Source organism: Petaurus breviceps, unplaced genomic scaffold (assembly GCF_028583685.1).
Source record: "Petaurus breviceps papuanus isolate PSGF00001 unplaced genomic scaffold, PetGlider_PUasm1.0 229, whole genome shotgun sequence".
NCBI lineage: Eukaryota > Metazoa > Chordata > Mammalia > Diprotodontia > Petauridae > Petaurus > Petaurus breviceps.
This window is the reverse complement of record NW_027185903.1, coordinates 2187618-2209171: the sequence shown is the minus strand read 5'-3', so window position 1 is coordinate 2209171 and position 21554 is coordinate 2187618. Positions and strand designations below refer to the sequence as shown.

Here is a 21554-nt window from a genome sequence, read left to right as displayed (position 1 = left end):
CCCTCCATTTGGGAAGCAGAGCCCCACTTTGGCATAGAGTTAGAAGTCAAGATATGGGTTGTAAAATGAGCAAACAACAGAAAAAATATTCTGACCACAGAAGTGACAAGGTGACTATGGTGACAAGGAAGATCAAAATATACCTTCAGAAGAAGACAGCAAAGTCAAAACTCCTGCATCCAAAGCCTAAAAGAAAAATATGAATTGGTCTCAGGTCATGGAAGAGCTCAGAAGGGATTTTAAAAATCAAGTAAGAGAGGTAGAGGAAAAATTGGGAAGACAAATGAGAGTGATTCAAGAAAATAATGAAAAAAAGTCAATTACTTGGTAAAGGAGGCACAAAAAATACAGAAGAAAATAACACCTTAGAAAATAGAATGTGCCAAATGCAAAAGAGGCACACAAATGCAATGAAGCAAAGAATGCCTTGAAAAGTAGAACTGACCAAATAGAAAAAGACATATAAAAATTCACTGAAGAGAAGAAATTCTTAAAAAGCAAAATTGTCCAAATGGAAAAGGAGATACAAAAGCTCACTGAAGAAAATAATTCCTTAAAAGTTAGAATTGAACAAATGAAAGCTAATGACTATCAAGAAACAATCAAACAAAATCAAAAGAATTAAAAAATAGAAGAAAACATGAAATATCTCATTGGAAAAAACAATTGACCTAGAAAAATAGATTCAGGAGAGATAATTTAAAATTATTGGACTGCCTGAAAGTCATGATCAAATTCTCATATTGTGAAGGAAAGCCTTGGAATAAATGTGGGAATTACAGAGGCTGAACTATTTACAACCAATCTTCTCTCATCTATCAACTTCTACTTATTAGTGTATAAGTTTCTAGCAAAATAAACAGTGTTACAGAGAGAGAAATGGGATGAATTCAAACAAGGAAACAGAAGAATGATGAAATGTAAATACAGTTAAATTTCTATATTAACAATCTATATTGCCCTCCACCTAAAGGATGGAATGTAAGCTATTTACCAACATGAGGACAACAGTGAATTTGCAGGCAGGGGCCTCTTATTTCTCCAACAGTGATTCTAGTTCTTCCTGCAAAGAACTGAGCTGTTGTTTCTCTCCTTCTTCCTGTTGTTTGAGCTCAACCAGGACAGCCTGAAGATGAGTCTTGAGTGTCAGATTTTCTACCTTGATGATAAGGTCTTCCTGTCTTTTTGCTCTCCCTTGAGTCTCTTGGAGTTTAGCTTTCATTATATCAATCTGCTTCTGAATTCCCATGACCATCTGATTTGTTTCTTCATTTTCTTGGCGTTGTTCATCAGATTCATCAAGTTTGTCTTGTAGTTGCCTCTCTAGGTCTTCCTCAGTGTCAATGATGTTTATATCTTCATCATCATGAGGATCTTTCTCATCTTCCTCTTCACTACTGCTGCTAATGTCATTAAATATCTCCCGAAGTTCATCATGTTCTGAGGAGCCACGGCCTTATTTATGACCACTCATTCCTGGAGAGGAAATTTCTAGGCCTGCTAGGGAAACCTGGTTGTCCACTTCCTTTGTTTCATCTTCTGCAACCACCTCCCATCGGGCACTGACAGCTTCTGCATCTGTACTGAGAAGCCTCTTTACTTCTTTTTCCACATCTGGTGATTCAATGTACTTCTTCTTCGCTGTCTTAAGGAATCTCCTCTTTCTGACATTCTTTAGCAGCAGAGTGATATCATGGTTCCAGATGAATTTCCTTTCCCTATCCTTATCTTTTTTCTTACTTGCTTTTGGATCAGTAGTGGCAACTGGCTCTTCCGGAGGTGGGTAAGGCTCCCCATCCACACTACACACAAGCATCTGACAGATATCTGCTGTCTTGTAAAAGTTTTTTTTTTATCTATAGCTTTCAAGGATTCAGTAACGCAGGGCAGGTCAACCACCTTAGCAGCTAACGGGGCATGGTCCACCCGGACAATTCCATGACGTCCATCTGCATGTAATTCAATGGTCAATTTATCTTTCAGGTTGACGCTTCCAGACTGTATTGCCCTTCTCACAGTAGAAGCATGATCTGGAGGTAGACGTAATATGAACTGGCTTTCCAACTCATGGGGAGTATCTTCTTTGTTCTTGCTCATCTTCTATTTTGTAACAGTCATTTCCTCTCGACTTACTTCACAGTAAATGACTGTATCATTCAAAATCAGTTGTGTGGTAGATGTAGGCAAGTCACAACCTGGCTAAGCCTCCCTTTAGTGTCCTCACCTCAAATGAGCAGGAGATACCAAGAACCCAAACACTGCTCTACACCCACGTATATGAGAGTTTAGCAACCGGAAGTCGGGGGTGAGACGACACTAGCCCTGCCCAATTACAGCCGCTTCCGCAGGAAAACTTCGCGCTCCGCCTCCCAGAGCTCGGCCTCAGCACCGTGACGCGACGCCCAGTCCTGATGCATCTACCGACGATCGGTATTCTTAGCGGCCCTAGGAACGCGAGACACTCTTCTCGGAGGTGGATGGCTGCAGGGAACGCCGGATCTCGCGATCCAAAGTGACTCCACCCACCAAACTCCACTCCACCCACTCTCTCCAGCCGATTGGAGAGCCGTAGAGCCTGGAGGAAGTGAGGGGGTGGGGATCCCCTCTTCTCCCCTTTCCCCTCCCCCATCCTTATCCCCACTCCCACATCAGGCCCCTGCCCGACTGCGAACCCAGGCGAGTCCTAAACCAAGGCCACCTGCCGCCTGCGCTCGCGCCCGCCAACCCGGCAGGCCCCAGGGTTCCAGGTTCGAGCTCTCCATGTCCGAACGTTCCATGGGCCAGCGGCTTGCGCCATGATGCGAGAAGCAGCGCACTGAGCTGGAGCCTCTGGAGTCCATCTACCCAGACTCCCTCATAGGTGACTACAGTGGGAGGGGGAGAAAGAGGGTTGCTGTTTGCTGGTCCCACTGCTCCGGGCACAGCCCTCGGCCAGCCGCGCACCGTGGAGGCACCCCTCCCCCGTGCGCTACTAAATGACTTCTTAAAGCTATTGAAAGAAGGAGCAAGCAGAGGAGTAGTAGAACAATGACAGGGTTAGTCAAGAGAAAATCAAGTTTGAAGAATGAAGGAGTGACCATCTATGTCAAATACTGCCGAGGTGTGAAGGAGCATGAGTACTGGGAAAATCCATTGGATTTGTTGGGTAGGACTTTGGTGACCTTGGAGAGAGCAATTTCAGCAGAGTGGCAGGGATGGAAACCAGATTGCATGTCTTTGCGGTAGGAATAAATATTGAGGAAATAGAGATAACTGATAAATTTGCTGGTGGAAGAAGGGGGTGGGGTGACTTGAGGCAATTATGGGAGCAGAAGGGCCTACCTAGAAGGACTTTTTAAAATGGAAATCTTATTCTTATAGATTAGAAGAAAGGAATAAATGGAGATGTAGAGGTCAAAAAGAGAAGTGGGATGATTGACTGAGGGTCAGGAGGGGGTCAGAAAGGGATCAGAACAGTGGTGACTACATGCATCAGAATAGCAATGTGTACATTTTCCTTCCTTTCCCACCATCCTCCAAAAAAAGGGTTTTTAAATCAATGCTTTGACTTCACTTAAAAAAAAAAAACTTAGCAAAATAATGTGTGTCTGTTAACCTGAAACTCTTAACAAAATAGAGTCATCTACCCTTCTCCCTTCACATGAAATAAACACATTAAAAAAAAACCCTACCCTTCAGGCCCCAATTAGTGCACCACTCTAAGTAACTTTTGAAATTAATCCATTGTACAATTTAGATGGAAAAGGCTCACTTATCCTAATTGTAACATAATAATAAATATCTTCTTTATCAGAAGAAGACAACAAAGTCAAAGCTCCTGCATCCAGAGTCTCCAAGAAAAATATGAATTGGTCACAGGCCATGGAAAAACTCAAAAAGGATTTTGAAAATCAAGTAAGAGAAGTAGAGGAATAAATGTCAAGAAAAATGAGAGTGATGCAAGAAAATCATGAAAAACTCATCAATAACCTGCTAAAGGAGACCCCCAAAAGTGAAGAAAATAACACCTTAAAAACAAACTAACCCAAATGGCAAAAGAGGTCCAAAAAGTCAATGAGGAGAAGAATGCCTTAAAAAGCAGATTTGGCCAAATGGAAAAGAAGATCCCAAAGCTCACTGAAGAAAGTAATTCTTTAAAAATTAGAATGGAGCAAATGGAAGCTAATGACTTTATGAGAAATCAAGAAATTATAAAAGAAAACCAAAAGAATTAAAAAATAGAAGATAATGTGAAATATCTCCTTGGAAGAACAACGGACTTAGAAAATAGATCCAGGAGAGATAATTTTAAAATTATTGGACTACCTGAAAGCTATGATTTAAAAAAAGAAGCCTAGATGTTATCTTTCAAGAAAAAGTCTTAAAAAGTCTTCAAGGAAAGAAGAAATGAGGCAAAGAATGGCCTCTTTAAAAAATAGATCTGGGAGGGGAACTTTGGGGAAATCACTTAGCTTCTTTTTTATCCTTTGTATTAATTTATTTTTAGTTTTCAACATTCACCTTCTTCCCATCTGTTCTCCCCTGCATCCACCCCCTTCTACATCATCCCTCTCCCTTCTACTCTCCTGTAGTGCAAGATAGACCTCTATACTCCATTGTCTATACATCTCATTTCCCAGTTGCATGCAAAAACAATTTCCAACATTCATTTTTAAAACCCTTGAGTTTCATATTCCCTCCTTCTTTCCCTCCCCACCCACCTTCATTGAGAACACAAGCGATTTGATATAGGTTATACATGTGTAGTCAGGCAAAACACTTCCATAATAGTCGTGCTGTGAAAGACTAACTATATTTCCCTCCATTCTAACCCGCTCCCCACCCTGTTTATTCCATTATCTCATTTGATCCTGTCCCTCCTTAAAAGTGTTTGCTTCTGATTACGCCCTCCCCCATTTGCCCTCTTTTCTATCATCCCCCACTCTCTTTTCCGCTTCCCCCCTACTTTCCTGGAGGGTAAGATAGATTTCCATACTCAACTGAGTGTGTATGTTATTTCCTCCTCAAGCCAAATCCAGTGAGAGTAAGGTTCACTCATTCCCTCTCCCCTCCCCTCTCTTTTCCTCCACTGTAAAAGTCTTTTCTTGCCTCTTTTATGTGAGATAATTTATAAAATTCTACATCTCTCTTTCTCCTTCTCCCAATACATTCCTCTCTCTCACCCCTTAATTTTGTCTTTTAGATAGCCTCCCTTCATATTCAACTCACCCTGTGCCCTCTGTCTATATGTGTGTGTATATGTATGTATGTGTGTGTGAATTTATTCCCTCCAACTACCCTAATGCAAAGAAAGGTCTCATTAGTTACCAATATCACCTTTCCATGTAGGAATATAAATAGTTCAACTTTAATACCTTATGATTTCTCTTTACTGTTTACCTTTCCATGCTTCTCTTGAGTCTTGTATTTGAAAGTCAAAATTTCTATTCAGTCCTAGTCTTTTCATAAAAAATAAATGAAAAACCTTTATTTCATTGAATTTCCATTTTTTTTCACCTAAAGGATTATGCTCAGTTTTGATTATTTTTTTTTAATGGAACAGAATATGGATGGTGGTGGAAAACACATGAATTTTGGTCTCATCAAAATTGGATTAAAGAGGGAATAATATACAAACTCATTAAGGGACAGAAACCTATCTTACCCTTCAGGGAAGTAGGAGGAGACATGGATAAGAGAAGGAGGGGCAGATAGAAGGGAGGTCAGATTAGGGGAGATGGTGGTCAGAAGCAGAACACTTTAGAGGAAGGATTGAGTGAAATGAAAGAAAGATAAACAAGGGAGAAATAGGATGGAGAAAAATACATAGTTAGCTATCATAACTAAAAAAAAGTTACAGTAAGTTTCCCTGACAGAGGCCTGATTTCTCACATATATAGAGAACTGAGTCAAATTCATAAGATTACAATTCATTCTCCAATTAATGAATGATCAGAGGATATGGACAGACAGTCTTCAGATGAAAAAAAAACACAAAGCTATCTATAGTCATTTGAAAAAATATTACTCGATGGAAGCAGGAAAAATCCATGAGCTTCCCCCGTAATGACCTAAAATACCTATAAAATATGACTCTAAACAAATGTTAGAGCTACAGAACCCACAAAGTGACAGAAACAAATCTCCCGCTGAAGGCAGCCTGGCAGGCTGACAGGAAGGGTCAATTACAGAGCTCTGGGAACCAAGCCCAGGCCCTTGTGAGCCTGCAGTTTTAGCCCCAGGGTGACCTTGACCAGCAGTGGATGCAGTGGACCTTGGGAGAGTGGATCACCAGCAGCTGTAGCAGTTTCTAGAAATATCAACCCATAAATGCCAAAGACAAAGTAAAAGGTCAGTGTAGAACTCTGTTGGAACTGAGGGGGACTAGGAGCACAGTCTGGCCTCTGCCCCTGGAGTGAGAAGCAGAGGAGGCATGGCAGCAGTGCAGCAACCCCCATGTGGTTGCTTCAGATCTCCTGGTCTGCAGATCATAGGGGGGCCAAGCAACCATTCAGAGGGTAATCACTCTTGCTATAACCTGCCTGGATCTGGATCATGGTGTTGGGTGGTGGGTGACCAGTATGCCAGAGCTTGTGGGAGCTGTAGAGATGGCTCCCTCCTAATAGCTCCAGCGATTTGCGACAAATCTCTCCCCTCTGGAAGCAGAGTCCTATTGTGACAAAGAGCTCAAAAGTCAAGTAATTGAGTGGCAACATGAGCGAGCAAAGGAAAGAAAGCAAGCACAGCAATCAAACCTTAGATTCCTTTTTTGGAGACAAAAAGGATCAAAGTATGGAATGATAGGAAGACAACAAAGTCAGAACTTCTGCACCAAAAGCTTTCAAGAAAAATATGAACTGGTTATAGGCCATGGAGAAACTCAAGAAGGATTTTGAAAACCAAATAGGAGAAGTGGAAGAAAAATTGGGAAGAGACATGAGAATGATGCAAGAAAATCATGAAAAGCAAGTCAACAAACTGACTGAAGAAAATAACACCTTAAAAATAGATTAACTCAAATGGCAAAAGAGGCCCAAGAAGACAATGAGGAGAATGCTTTAAAAATCTGAATTTGCCAGATGGAAAAAGAATTTCAAAAGCTCACTGAAGAGAATAATTCCTTCAGAATTAGATTGGAGCAAATGGAAGCTAATGACTTTATGAGAAATCAAGATACTATTAAACAGATCCAAACAAATAAAAAATAGAAGGCAATGTGAAATATGTCATTGGAAAAACCACTGACCTGGAAAATAGATCCATGAGAAATCATTTAAAAATTATTGGACTACCTGAAAGCCATGATCAAAAAAAGAACCTAAAAATCATTCTTCAAGAAATTCTCAAGGAAAATTGCCCTGATATTTTAGAACGAGAGGGCAAAATAGAAATAGAAAAATCCTGAAAAAGATCCCAAAAAGAAAACTCCTAGGAATATTATAACCAGGTTCTGGAGTTCCCAGATCAAGAAGAAAGTATTATAGCAGCCAAGAAGAAACAATTTGAATATTGTGGAAACACAATCAAGATAACACAAGATATAGCAGCTTCTACATTAAGGGACTGAAGGGCTTGGATAATGATACTCTGGAATCAAAGGAGCTAGGATTAAAACCAAGAATTACCTACCCAGCAATACTGAGTATAATGTTTCAGTGGAAAACATGGTCATTTAATTAAATAGAGGGCTTTCAAGCATTCTTTTTTTTTTTAAAGCAATTGGGGTTAAGTAACTTGCTCAAGGTTACACGGCCAGGTGTTTCTGGGTGGGTGCTAAGTGTCTGAGCCCGGGATTCGATCTCCAGGTCTTCTCAACACTGGAACCGGTGCTCTTACTCACTGTGCTACCTGGCCGCCCCCCTTTCAAGCATTCTTGATAGAAAATTTGACACTCAAATACAAGAAGCAAGAAAAACATAAGAAGGTAAACAGGGAAAAGAAATCATAAGGAACTTATCAAAGTTGAACTATTTACATGCCTACATGGAAAAACAATAATTATAACATATAACTTTCTCAGTATGAGGATGGTTAAAGGGAATATAAATGTATATATATATATATATATATATATATATATATGTGTGTGTGTGTGTGTGTGTGTGTATACATACATACATATGTCTATGTAGGAGGGTATATGTGCATATGAATACATATGTGAGTGTATGTATATACATGCACAGGTACACATAGACATAGGGCACAGGATCAATTGAATAGGAAGGGATGATATTTAAAAGGTGAAATTGAGAGGTGAGAGAGGAATATAATGAGAGGAGATGGGGAGAGACAGAATGGGGTAAATTATCTCATATAGAAGAGGTAATGGAAAACTTAAAATGGAGGGGAAGAACAGAAAGATAAAAGGGAGTGGTTCAACCTTACTCTCATTGAATGTGGCTTAGGGAGCAAATGACATACACACTAAATTGGGTATCTTGCCCTAAAGGAGAGTACGGGGGAAGGGTATGAGAGGGGGCATGATGGAGGGGAGGACAGGTTGGGAGGGGAGGGTAGTTAAAAGCACACACTTTTGAAAAGGGACAGGGTCAAAGTAAAGAATAGAACAAGTGGGGGGCGGGACAGGATGGAGGGAAATATAGTCAGTCTTTCACAATCTATCCACTATGGAAATGCTTTGCATAACTACACATGTACAATCTATATTGAATTGCTTATCTTCCCTGTAAGTGTGGGTGATGAAGAAGAAGGGAAAGAATCTGGAATTCAAAGTTTTTAAATCAAATGTTAAAAAATATATTATTTTTTTACATGCAACTGGGAAATAAGATATACAGACACTGGGGTATGGAGATCCATATGGAGATCCATCTTGCCCTATTGGAAAGTCTCAGTGGGGTCATGGGGGAGGATATAGGAGAGAGCAGATTGGGGGAGGGGGTATACAGTGAGATTTCTGTTTTGGGGTGGTGGGTAGGGCAAAGATAGGGAGAAAATTTATAACTCAAAATCTTGTGGAAATGAATGATGTAAACTAAAAATAAACATAAAATTTAATTTGAAAAAACAAAAAATTCTCTAAATCACTATTGATTAGAGAAATGCAAATTAAAACAACTCCAAGGTACCATTTCATACCTATTAGAAATGACAAATGATGGGAGGGATGAGGAAAAGTAGGTACACTATTAAACTCTTGGTGGAGTTGTGAACTAGTCCAACAATTCTGTAGAATTATTTGGATACCCTTGGACCCAGCAATATTACTATTAAGTCTGTACTTCTAAGAGACCAAAGGAAAAGGAAAAGGACCTGTATGTACAAAAATATTTATAGCAGCTCTTTTCATGGTGTCAAAGAATTGGACATTATGGAGATACACACCAATTGTGAAATGGCTGAAAAGGTTGTTCCATATATTTGTGATGGAGCACCATTGTGCTATAAGAAATAATGAGGGGGGTGATTTCAGGAAAAAAAAATGGTAAGACCTATATGGTCTTATGCAAAGAGAAGTGAGGAGAACCAGGAGATCATTATGCACAGTAACAGCAATGTTGTAATGATGATCAACTGTGAGAAACTTGGCTACTCTGATCAATATAATGATCCAATGCAATTCCAAATTCTAATGATGAAAGAGAGAGAACTGATGAACTCTGGGTGCAAACGGAGGTATAGTTTTCTCACTTCTTTTGCTTTTTTTGCAACATGGCTAATACAGAAATGTTTTACATGATTTCACATGAGTAATTAATGTGATTTTGTTTGCCTTCACAGTGGGAGAAAGGGAGAGAATTTGGAACTCAATTTAAAAAGAAAAGAATGTTAAAAATGAATGAGTAATACATTTTGGGAAAAAAGAAATACTCTTTTGTTCTGATGTCCTCCATGCTTGGTTTCCACTTTGATTTATAGTAGAAATTCAAATTTTATCTCCCTGTGTATGGTTTCAATCATCTGTTAATCACCCTTCCTCCCCCATGATCTTGGGGAAAGTCCTGCCCTACCTGAGCCTAATTCTTACAGTCAGTTGTCAACTCTTTTTTTTTTTTTTGGTTGTTAGCTTTTAACTTACTGCTCGCTTATTGATCGGAGGTGATAGCCACAATCACCAAGAAGTTTATTAGTTGATTTATCAGCAGTGAGAAGGGAAGATGTTGGTGACAAATACATATGACTTTTATATAGCACTTTATAAATATTATTTTGTTTGATCCTCACAGGAAGACAAAGAAGTAAATTCTAAAGATTATTCCCATTTTATAGATGAGGAAACAGACTCAGTGGTGTAGTGCCTTGCTTATGATCACATAGCAAGCAAACAAGAGAAATAGGTTTTACCCTAGCCTCTTACAACTCAAATCCCAACACATTTTTCCACTAAACCTTAAAGACACAAGAGAAAGGAGGAATGATTGATGGATTGAGTTCCTGGAGGGGGCAGGTAGGGACAATTCTTTAGCCTCTTCTAACAACCCATTATGGAGCTATCATCCATGAAATTATTTAATCCTTCTTGAGACTAATTCTATTTTTATCCAGTAATACATTCCACACGTTTGCTACCCAGTGTGGAGAGTAGTCCTTTTTGTTTGTCTTAAATCTATATCTGCCTCCTTCAACTTCTTTTGGTCCTTTGCTAGGGTATTTGGGTAACCTTTGCTAAAGTACTAGGGCAGGAAGGATAATTCTGTAAATAAACTCCAGGTTACTGGCCCTGAGAATGGGCAAGAACATTGCTTGAAATTATCCTCAAATCTGTTTGTTTAATGGCACAAACCATGACATGATGTACCACATAAACATAAGATCACAGATTTAAAACTATAAGAGGTCCTACAAATCATCTACTCAAACTTCCCCATTTTACTGATAAGGAAACTGAGGCCCTAAAAGATTGAGTGACTTGTTTAAGGTCACATAGTGACAAAAGGTTGGATAACAGATTCAAACCACTTTCTCAAACTCCAAATCCAGCATTGTTTTCAACATACTACATTGGTGATAGCAAAAGAAGCAATTTCTTTACTTCAGTATATTGGACACCTCATCAATGTAGGCCTACCTTTTGAATAATACAGATTTGGGGTTTTCTTGGCAAAGATACTGGTGTGGTTTGCCATTTCCTTCTCTAGCTCATTTTTACAGATGAAGAAACTGAGGCAAATAGGGTAAAGTGACCAGGGTCACAAAACTAGCAAGTGTCTGAGGACAGATTTTAATTCAAGAAGATGAGTCTTATTGATTCCAGGTACAGAGTGCTATCCACCGTACCTCTTACTGCCTCTGTATCCTTTTTCCATACCCTGACATAAATTCTCCATAGCCATTGTGCAGAAGATCTTCCTTCCTCGTATTTTAACATTCTATGGGTACAAGTGCAGCATCTGAGCCATCCATCTCTTTTCACCCTCATGGCACTACTGGCCCACTTCTATTTCTTATCATGCATCCCCTGGATGATATCTTTTATGATAATTCTTACATAAAATAATTGTTGGTAAAAAACTACTGGCCACTTATGCTCACCATGAATTTCAAGGGATCACATGATCATGGATTTAGAGCCAAAAGGAGCCCAAAAGGATATCTGGACAAGCCCTTCCATTTTCTAGATGAGGAAACTCATCCTCTTTGCTGCCCTTTGGATTTATTCAGAGACTGTGGTGTTTTGTGATCTCAACTCCAAGGCTAATGAGTCATTTTTTGTTAAGCTGTTGTGTAGGTTAATAACTTAAGTTGATACACAGGGATAGTCCCATTACTTAAAAAGACAAATCTCTTCTTTTAATACATGAGGAAAAAAGAAAAGTGAAACATCTTTCCCAAAGTCACATAACCCGTTAATAGCAAGACCCCAATCTATGGAGAAGATAAAGTTTTGCATCAGGGAAAAACAAAGGGATTGTAGAAAGTACTGCAGAGTTTACCAAATTCAAACCAGTCAGTTATTTTCCTCCTGTTAAATTCTGGGCTCACCTCATTGTTTGTCTGCAGTGTCTGCCTAATAGATCTATATATCTATGTAATTTGCATCTGCTTATTTATATGAATTTATAGATGTATGTGTTTGTATGTTTATTTGTATTATTCACACACACACATACACACACACACACTGATGGACCAACTCAATGGGCTATCCATAAATTTAACATCATAGGCCAGACAATAATCATTCTTTATTCATTTAGCTTTTCTTATTTAGATTGTTAGGGGAGTCTCTTTTGAATAAAAAGAGTTTCTATGGTTTCATAACGACAACTTATATTCATAACAACAATATAACACTTCAAGGATTTTTATAAAGCATATTTCTTACAACAACCTGGTGAAGGTAAAGAGATAATAGTAAGTTGCATCTCTGGAGAATTGTTGATAGGATTTTAGAGATCTCTTCTGAGAGAGAATCTAAACTGTTAGTGGGGGGACAGTGGATGGAGCACCGGGTCTGGATTCAGGAATTTTGATATTGTTGCTCAGTCCTTTCAGTCTGACTCTAAACGCTGGGCCTGTAGTCAGGAAGACTTGAGTTCAAATCTGGTTTCAGACATTTTCTAGCTGGGTGACCTTGGGCACGGCACATAATCCCTTTTTGCCTCACTTTCCTCAATTGTAGAATGGGGATTAAAATAGGACCTACCTTGCAAAATTGTGAGGATTAAGTGAGATAATATTTGTTTAAGTGTTTAAGCATAGTGCCTGGCATAAATTAGGCGCATTTCTTAAAGAGGCCTATTCACTGAATGGGTGTTACCTCACTCAAAGTGAGAACCTGAAAAGTCCTTAGCCTCAAAGGGCCAGGGTCTCCCATTGCATCCTGGGCCATCTCCAGTCATCCTGATGAATATCTGGTCACCGGACCCAGATAGCTCTGGAGGAGAAAGAGGCTGGTGGCCTTGTACCACCTTCCCTCACTCAAATCAAAGTCAATTGCAAGTCATATTATCATCTCCCCAATGCCATGGTCTTCTTTGAAAATGAAGGAAAAACACCGCAACTACTACATAAATGTTTATTTCCTTCCTTTCCTCTATAGTTTGTCCTTCACAATTTCCTTTGCAATTCAGTGTAGAAGAAATATCATAGAGGCTGCACTTTAAGACCTGCACTCTTAAGACCTCTTAGTATAAGACTCAGTGTTAGTGAGAGTTATTTCCCAGGCCTTGGCAACACCTAGAAAGAGGGAGAGGTAATGCCTGCAAAGTGGGTGTATTGTTTAAACTACATGGTGCTCCCTGTTCAGAATGCTACTCTGGATGAGCAGGCAGCCTCAGTGGAACGTAAGACTATTGTTCAAATAGGATCGATGTGTCCATTTGGAAATGTTTTCCAGCCCAATCACTAGCTTGAGCATTTTCCTGTCTCTTGTCCTGAGATGAAGGCAATACTAGGATATGGAAGCATTTGGCCCAGATCCCTGACAGTGGCGGCAGTAGGATTAGTTTTTACTAACATTGGCCATCTGAAAATTGACTTTTTAGGATATTCCTATATCCTGAAACCAGAATCCTTCAGCATCACTTCATAAATCATAATATTGGAATTTCTAAGAGCTTCTCTCTGTAATATCACCTTGTACCTACTCTGTATGTATCTTGTAATTACCTATTTAGGTACATGTGACTTTCCCCAACCCTAATAAAAGTAAGCTTCTGTAGTACAGGGATTGTTTTTGCATTCTTTATATGACCGCTGTTTAACACAGTACCTGGCACATAATAGGTACTTAAAAATTCTCACTGATGGATTGAAATACTAGGAATGGAAGAGACAGAGGGCAAAGGAATTTAAAGTGAATCGAAAGGTCATCTAATCTAGTCCCCTGCCTCTGGGTAAGGTGCTATCTTGACCCTGTGCTAATTAATATTTTAATTAATGACTCAGATAAAGGCATGGAACAAAGATTGGCAAATATATATCAAGGACTAAATCTGACCAAGCCATCTATTTTTTGTCCATGTCTAAGAATCATTTTTACATTTTTAAATACAAAAATATATCTTTTAAATACAAAATACAAACATTTGAGAATACAAAAATGTAAAAACCATTCTTAGCTTACAGGCCAAACAAAAACAGGCAGCTGGCCAGAGTTAGCTCCCTGAGCTATAGTTTGTCGACCACTAGCGTAGATGCTATGCTTTTCAAATTTTGAAATGCCAGAAAGCTGGAAGCTACAGTCAGTGCACTGAAGGCGGCATCAGGATCCAAAATGATCTCAACAAGATGGAATATTGAACTATATTTAAGAATATAAAATTTGGTAGGAATAAATATAAAGTATTAAAATTTGTACTAAAAGAAATCACAAATAAAAGATTAGAGGGATGTGGCCAGATATCAGCTTTCCTGATTAAGACATTGAAATTTCAGTGGACTGTAAGCTCAGAGTTAATAATGTGTTAAGAATGTTTCCTTCCCCACCCCCCTCACAAGCTAAAATGAAGTTGTTGAACCGAATTAAGAAAGATAAACTATTCAGTATTGATGAGATGGTATCCCTATTATGCTTTCTCCCAGTCAGACTTCATCTAGGGCATTGGGTTCAGTTCTGGGCATTACAGGGGAGGAAGGACGTTATGAGCTACAAAGCATCTAGAGATGGGGACTTAGTCTGGAGAAGACAGAAAATAACATTTGGTGACAAGAAACCTGAATTTAACTCCAAATAGCTATTGACCCTAAATGATTCCCAACTTTTTTGTTCTGTTTACCCCTTTCAATAACAAAAAGACTACTGTGAACTTCAGGGGTAATTTAACATTTGTCATGCTCGAGTCATTGCAGTTGTGTCTGACTCTGTGACCCTATTTGGGGTTTTTCTGACAAAGATCCTGGAAGGGTTTGCCATTTCTTTCTGTAGCTCATTTGACAGATGAGAAAACTGAGGGTTAAAGTGACTTGCCAGGGTCACACAGCTAATAAGTGACTTAGGCCAGATTTGAGCTCAGGTCATCCTGACTCCAGGACCAGCACCTATCCACTGTGCCACCTAGCTGCACACAGTAACTAGTCAATATTCTGCAATTATCTGCAGTTAAAGTCACCTTTAAAGAACCTTTAGCTTGAACCATTGTCTTTAACTCCTTGGGAACCACTGACCTAGATAAATTATGTAACTCCTAGTTCCTCAGTTTCTTCATCTGTAAAATGCTAATGGGGAAAAGTGGGAAAGGAAAGAATGATAGTAGGAAAGAGGAGTAATAGAAGAAATGGCTATGGCAATGGTGATATGATGGAGAGAAGGGGATTGGGATGGATTGGGTAGGTATTAATGACAGAAATGAGATGAGTGGGGAAAATAGAAAGAGGGTACAGTTGGTGATGGATAATAGAATCATGGGTTTAGAGGCAGAAGTTCATGTAGTCCACCATCCTCATTTTGCAAATGAGAAAACCAAGGTCTGAGCGATCCAAGGACACACAGTTAATTAGGGGTGAGTGTTGGGGTGGTAAAAATGGGAGAACAGAAGGAAAAGTGTGATGGGAGAGAAGAGGGACAGAAAGGGAAGAGGGAAGGAGTGATTAAGGAGGGGGTGAAATAGAAGAGAAAAGAGGAAGAAGGGAGGGGAGTGACTATAAGGAGGGAGATGGGGGGAGGGCTTTCAGAGAAGAGCTGATCTCTCATAGCAGAGTGTAGGAGAGAGGTTACCATGGCAACACAGAGAGTGAAATCAATGTTCGGCTTCGGATGGGGAAGTAAATCACTACCATCTACCTCTCCTGACCTTCTCTTTCTCTATAGTGAGGGGGAAGGCCCTATTCCTTCTCCTTTCCCTGGAACCCCCGAGAGTATTGGTGATGAGGGATTCCCTAGTCCAGAAGGCTCCTGAATACCAAACCCCCAAAACACAGCACCCTAGAAGTTCATTTGTAGGGATGGGAGTTACTGAAACATAGTCTATTAGCCTCTGAAGTCAGGTTCAAATCTTGCACCTGATGCCTACTGCCCACGTGACATGGTAGAGTAATTTATTCTTCCTGGTCCTCACTTACCCTCATCCATAAAGTGACAGGGTTGGATTAGATGACCTTTGAGGTTTCTAGCAGCTCCATATCTATGATACAGTGGTGTCTATGCTGGGCTCCTCCCTGTTTATTCATGGAGTTTTACTGGCTCCTAGAGCTCCTCCCTCTCTCAGACTGATTCATTCCCATGGCTCCATGGTTCCAGGGGCAAAGGTCAGGGAGAGGGAAATTTCCCTTAAACTTGAGCTCAAACATTCATTTCAAAAGTATAAGGCTGTGGAAACCTTTTCCAGATAGCAATTTTCCTTAAAAAGATACTAAAGTTTTAGTGGACTATAAGTCAGTCAGTCAACAAGTCTTTGTTAAAACACTCACAACATGCCAGGCACAGTGCTGAGTGCCAGGAATTTAGTATGAAAATAGGCAAAAAAACAACACCTGCCCCCAAGAGTTCAAAATCTAATGGGGAAAAACCTAAATTCAATGTAAGACATTAATCTGATATCACAGCCAAAAAAATCTAAAGCAGACAGATTGGAGTAAGAAGGGGTGTCTTGGACTAAGGAGGAAGGAAATAAACATTTATATAGCACCAACTAAATGCCAAGTACTTTACAAATATTAGCTCATTAAATCTTTATAACAATCCTGGAAGGTAGATGCTTTTATGATCCTCATTTTACCATTGGGGAAACTGAGACAAACTGAGGTTAAGTGACTTGCCCAGGGTCATACAGCTAGTAAGTGTCTGAAGCTGGATGTGAAGGTATGAAAATGAGTTTTCCTGAATCCAAGCCCAGTGCTCTACCCACTGAGTCACTTAGCTGCCCTGTTACTGTTTAGGAAGGACTTTGAGAAGCTGGAAATGACCAGTGGAGGGAGATTTCAAGGTCTTCCTAGGCTCTGAGGTCAGCTCCCTATCCACTTTGCCAAGCAATCAGCCTTTTGCACACAGCAGTCACTTAATAAATATTGATTGAATTGAATTTATGTGAGTTAGGTAATCAGATTTGATGATCATTCTGGTAAAAGGAATTTTGATGAAAAAGGGGAAAACAAGAAGATAGTCTTAGAGTGTGTGTGTGGGGGGGAATAGTCCTGGAGTGGGGACATTAGAAAGTGGGTTGAAAAAGTGAAGATCAAGGTGACTGATTTCCCAATTGATCCTGAGGTGGACCCTGTACTTGACTTTGAGAAAGAAAGATATAGTGGTTCCAGGTTGGAGCAGAAGAGAATTACTGCAAGTGAGGAAGCAATCATACCAGGGAGCTGCCTATAAGGGAACGAAGACCTCCTCACTCCTGCTGGTCCACAGAGACATAGTCCTATCTATCTGCAACAGAGAGTCATGGGTCAAAACTGTACCTATAATAATGTCCTATATTATCAGGCCCCCTAAGCTTTCACCTTAGGGTTGACCTGATCACAGGATCATTTACCTAGAGCCAGAAAAGAGCTTAGGGACCAATTAGTCCAATACCTCCATTTTACAGTAGAAGAAAGTGGGGCTCAGTGATTTTGTCCAAGGTGTCATAGATAGTGTCAGGATTCAAACTCAGGCCCTTTGACCCTAAAGTCCATGGTTTTTTCCCTGTTCCACAGTTACCAGCCAGGGAAAAGAAAATGTTAGCCTGAAAATAAAATCCAAAAATATCAACTAAGCTGACAAGAGGGCTTTTTATTTTTTTCCTGGGGGGGGAGGGCGGGAGGGTGTCAGGACAGTGCTGAAGGCGGGGTATGACATTTTATGAGGGCTGATGAGTGAAGAGAATGAACCACATACATTTCACAAGTTGGCAAAAGCTTTCCAGAAAGTTAATGTTGCCAAAAGACAACAGCTCCCAGGGCATGCAGTCTAGAGCAGCCTGTGAGTTCTGAAGACTCTGTGGGTGGGATGCAGCCTTGCTAGGAAGGGGAAAATGTGTCTCTGCCACCAAAGAAAATATGACAAAATGTTTAACAAGCCCGTGAATGCCAACTTTTTGCTGTCTTTTTAAAAATAATAAATAAAATAAGAGTAAGTTTTCAAGCCTGAGGTTTCTAAGTGAAAAGTTTCTATTTAAGGAGGGTAGAAATTGCATTACTCACATGTCTTAGGGGCACAAAATTAAAACAAACTGTTGGATTGTTCCTTGAAGTAGTGTGTTGGAGAAGCCTTGGGCTTAGGGCCTGGTTGGGGGCTTAAGGAAAGACAAATCATTAAGGTAAAGGCTAGGGGTGGGCGTGATAAGGAAAACAACAAGATATAATAAAAAGATCATTGGACTTGGAATCAGCAGATGGTTCTGCGGTTGCTTCTAGTTTCTAGCTGCAGGACCTCAGGCAAGTCACTTGTAGGTTTTAACTTCCTCACCTATAAAACGAAGGGTTATATTAAAGTCCCATGTCGCTCTTAACATTCCATGATGTGATTATTGTTTATCACTTATTAGTATTGTTTAAACCTAACTTTATGTGTTTAGAGACTGTTTGCACCCAGAATGTTGTCCTGACCTCAGTAACTCTCTAGAAATGCTGGAGATGACCAGGAATTTTGGCTGCCTCCAGGGCCTGAATCCATTCAAAGCATTCTTGTTTTGGGTCTCTACACCCAGGATGTGTTTTGAGCCCATCCGAGTTTGTGTTCTGAGTTCCCTTTGCATGATTCATGTGCTGACACCTTTGTCAAAATCCAATATAAATTAAACCTTTCAGAACCTGGGAGAGGGAGTCACTTCTTTCTGGCTCCCATTCTCTCTCTGTCTGTCTCTGTCTCTGTCTCTCTCTATCTCTTTCTCTGTCTCTCTCTCTCCCAAATGACCTGATAAATTTCTTTGTAAACTTCTTTGGGTTTTGGGGTTTGTTCTCATAAACAATGATTCTAGGAGGAGAGGTGAAAAGAACTCATTTAGGATACAGAAGAATGTTGAGGACAAGTTGAAAGGAAGCAGGACCTGGAATACAACCAGCAGATGAGTCCTAACAACTGCTGCTTATCAGATCTATTATTGCACCATCTTTACTAATTCAGAGCATTGTCCCTAAGTGTGGGCTATGAATATACCCTCCTAGCACACAATGAATGTCAATAGTAAATAGCACCTGTTTCTGTTTTTGACCACCAACCCCAAGGATCTTCCTCTCCCAGTTTGATTTTTTTGTTTATTACAGGGATCATCCCTTGACTTCTTAAAGAGGCCTATTCACAGAATGGGCTTTGCCTCACTGTAATGGTAATGGCAATTTGAAGATCTTTTTTGCCCCTTAATAAGCCTAAGGGAATTTGAAGACCTTCCCTGCTTAGAAAACATACTCTGCCATCTAATAGGCTGAATGTAATCATATGGAGTCTGTGGTGGGAGGAGTTTGCTGAAGGGTGGAACAGAGCCCACAGGAAGCTAGGAGTCAGAGCAGTTAGACACTGTTGGGAGGAGAGGACACTTCGAAGGGAGACAGGTTTATGAGTAAATATTGGTCTTGTGTTGGTTTGTGGGAAGGCTATTGTGGCTCTCTGTGGTGTTGTGGTTTATTAACTTCTATGTTGCTATGATGAATTCAGTTTTCTGGTGTCTAAATGAATGTTTTACTTCTATCTTATGTATGGAGAGTCTGTTATATTTTGTAACTTAGCACTACTCAGTGAATATTGCATTGGTGCTACATTTGGCAATGAGGATGAGATCCCAAAATGTCAGACCTCTAATTGGAGGCAAAAGGGATTTAGAAGAAGAAATGGCTATCCCAGGATGGGAGGATTTACCTTATTCCTCCCTATCAAGAGAGTTGTATAAAAGTATAGGGCTCTGTGAAAACTTGGAACTGAGTTTACAGAAAGGAGAACCTAGAGATTTAGAAACACATTTGCAAAGAATACCAATAAAACCTGGTTGAGAACTGGAGTCAGTATGTAGAAGGGGCTGGATTTTACTAAGAAGTTACCATATTATGTGAAAGAGCAGAGATAGGCTCTTACAAGAGAAAATTCAAATGGAGAGAGAGTTGGCTGTGTTACAGAATTCAGGCTCTAGTTTAGAAGAGCAACCTGGAGGATCTCAGGTGGTAGAAGAGTGGGCTGTTGTGAATTTGGCTCAAAAAAAAGAAGCAGAAAAGTAACAGGAGGAAAGTTCATACAGTTTTGGTAGAGACTGAGCCTACTTGGTATCAGAGGAACTGAAGGGTTTGTTTCTACTATTAGAATAAAATTGGGAGCGAAAGTATGGATAAAGTGGAAGTCAGATGATGTTCAAAAGGCTGCAGAGATTTTAACACATGGTAAAGACAATAACATAGCTGTTGGTTATTCAGGAGAAGATCATTACCAAATTGTGTGCTTAACTCATATATTCTACCACGAATGAGGCTATGATAGTGAGTTCATAGACTCCAAAAGTATGGCTGACTCTATCTTTGTCTCTTTTTGGCTTTTTGTCTGTTAGACTTGTTTGAGATATTTGTTTCCTTCAGGCTTAGTACCCTCCACCTGCAGATGCCTGATCACTTAAGCTGGATGTTACCCCCTGTACATGACTTTGATGTATCACCCCTGGACCTGGCGTTGACCAAATTCCAGATACCAGCTAAAGAAATGACCTCTTGAATGAGACCTCTTGGGGCAGGGACAGCTCTATGTTCAATTTCAGTTGGAAGTAGCTATGGAGGATCTTCACCCCTTACCCCAATATTTTGAGCTCTATTCATTCAAGCAGGGAAAAAGATGGAATATTTGTGCCCAAGCCCCTACCCTAAGATATTATTTTATGTGCTTATTTTCTATTATCCCTGTTACATTGTTGCAAAGTTCTGTTGATACCAGGTACCCCACCAGTTATCCCTAAACTCTCATTAATCTATGTAATAAAATGTATTGTTAATGTATTTTTGCTATTTAAGGGACATGAAAGATCTTGGAGCTGAATGTAATGGTAATGGTAATTTGAAGATCTTCCTTGCTTTGAAAATATACTCTGCCTTTTAATAGGCTGGATGTAATCACATGGATCCTTGTAACAGCAAGCACCCTAGCATACCCAGGATGGCTGCTAGTACAGGTTCTTAGATCTGCTTTTCTAAAGGAAAGCAATTCAAAATGAGTTAACAATCTTACTTTAATCAATCAAACATATATCATTTACTTAGTTCAGGGGAAAAAGTCAGCACCCTGAACTTCAGAGAATAGAAATCAATCAAACATATATCATTTACTTAGTTCAGGGGAAAAAGTCAGCACCCTGAATTTCAGAGAATAGAAACAGAAGTTACAACAGAAAATAACATAATTCAGCAGACAGTGCTTCCAGCTGTCTGACCATTACATCCATACCTAGTTAGTTACCAGAGAGGGAAACACCAACATCTGGGTTTTCAAAGCTGTGGGGCTCAACGGCTGCCCAGAGTGTCATCTGGCCAAATCATACAACTCTTCCCAAAGTGAGCCCCAAAGCAAAACTTCACATCTATAGTCTTCTCCTGGGTCAGAGAATGTCACAACCTTCTTGACCTACTGCCCAATCACAAAGTAACAAGGTGTGCACATTCCTGAAAAACAAGCCTCCCCCCACAGGCTCCATGTGACTGCATTCAGCCTATCAGCCTATTGGGGGGGGGGGCAGAATATATATATATATATATATATATATATATATATTTTTTTTTTGCTT

The 21554-nt window shown here is 39.9% G+C and overlaps 1 long non-coding RNA gene and 1 pseudogene across 1 annotated transcript in view; both read right to left on the bottom strand.

Annotated features, from left to right (window-relative positions):
* The window catches only part of LOC138167208 (uncharacterized), a 114666-nt gene that overhangs the window by 7090 nt on the left and 86022 nt on the right, over nt 1-21554 (bottom strand). The gene's annotated exons all lie outside the window — the stretch shown is intronic.
* Nucleotides 738-2400, bottom strand: LOC138167207 (transcription initiation factor TFIID subunit 7-like; annotated as a pseudogene).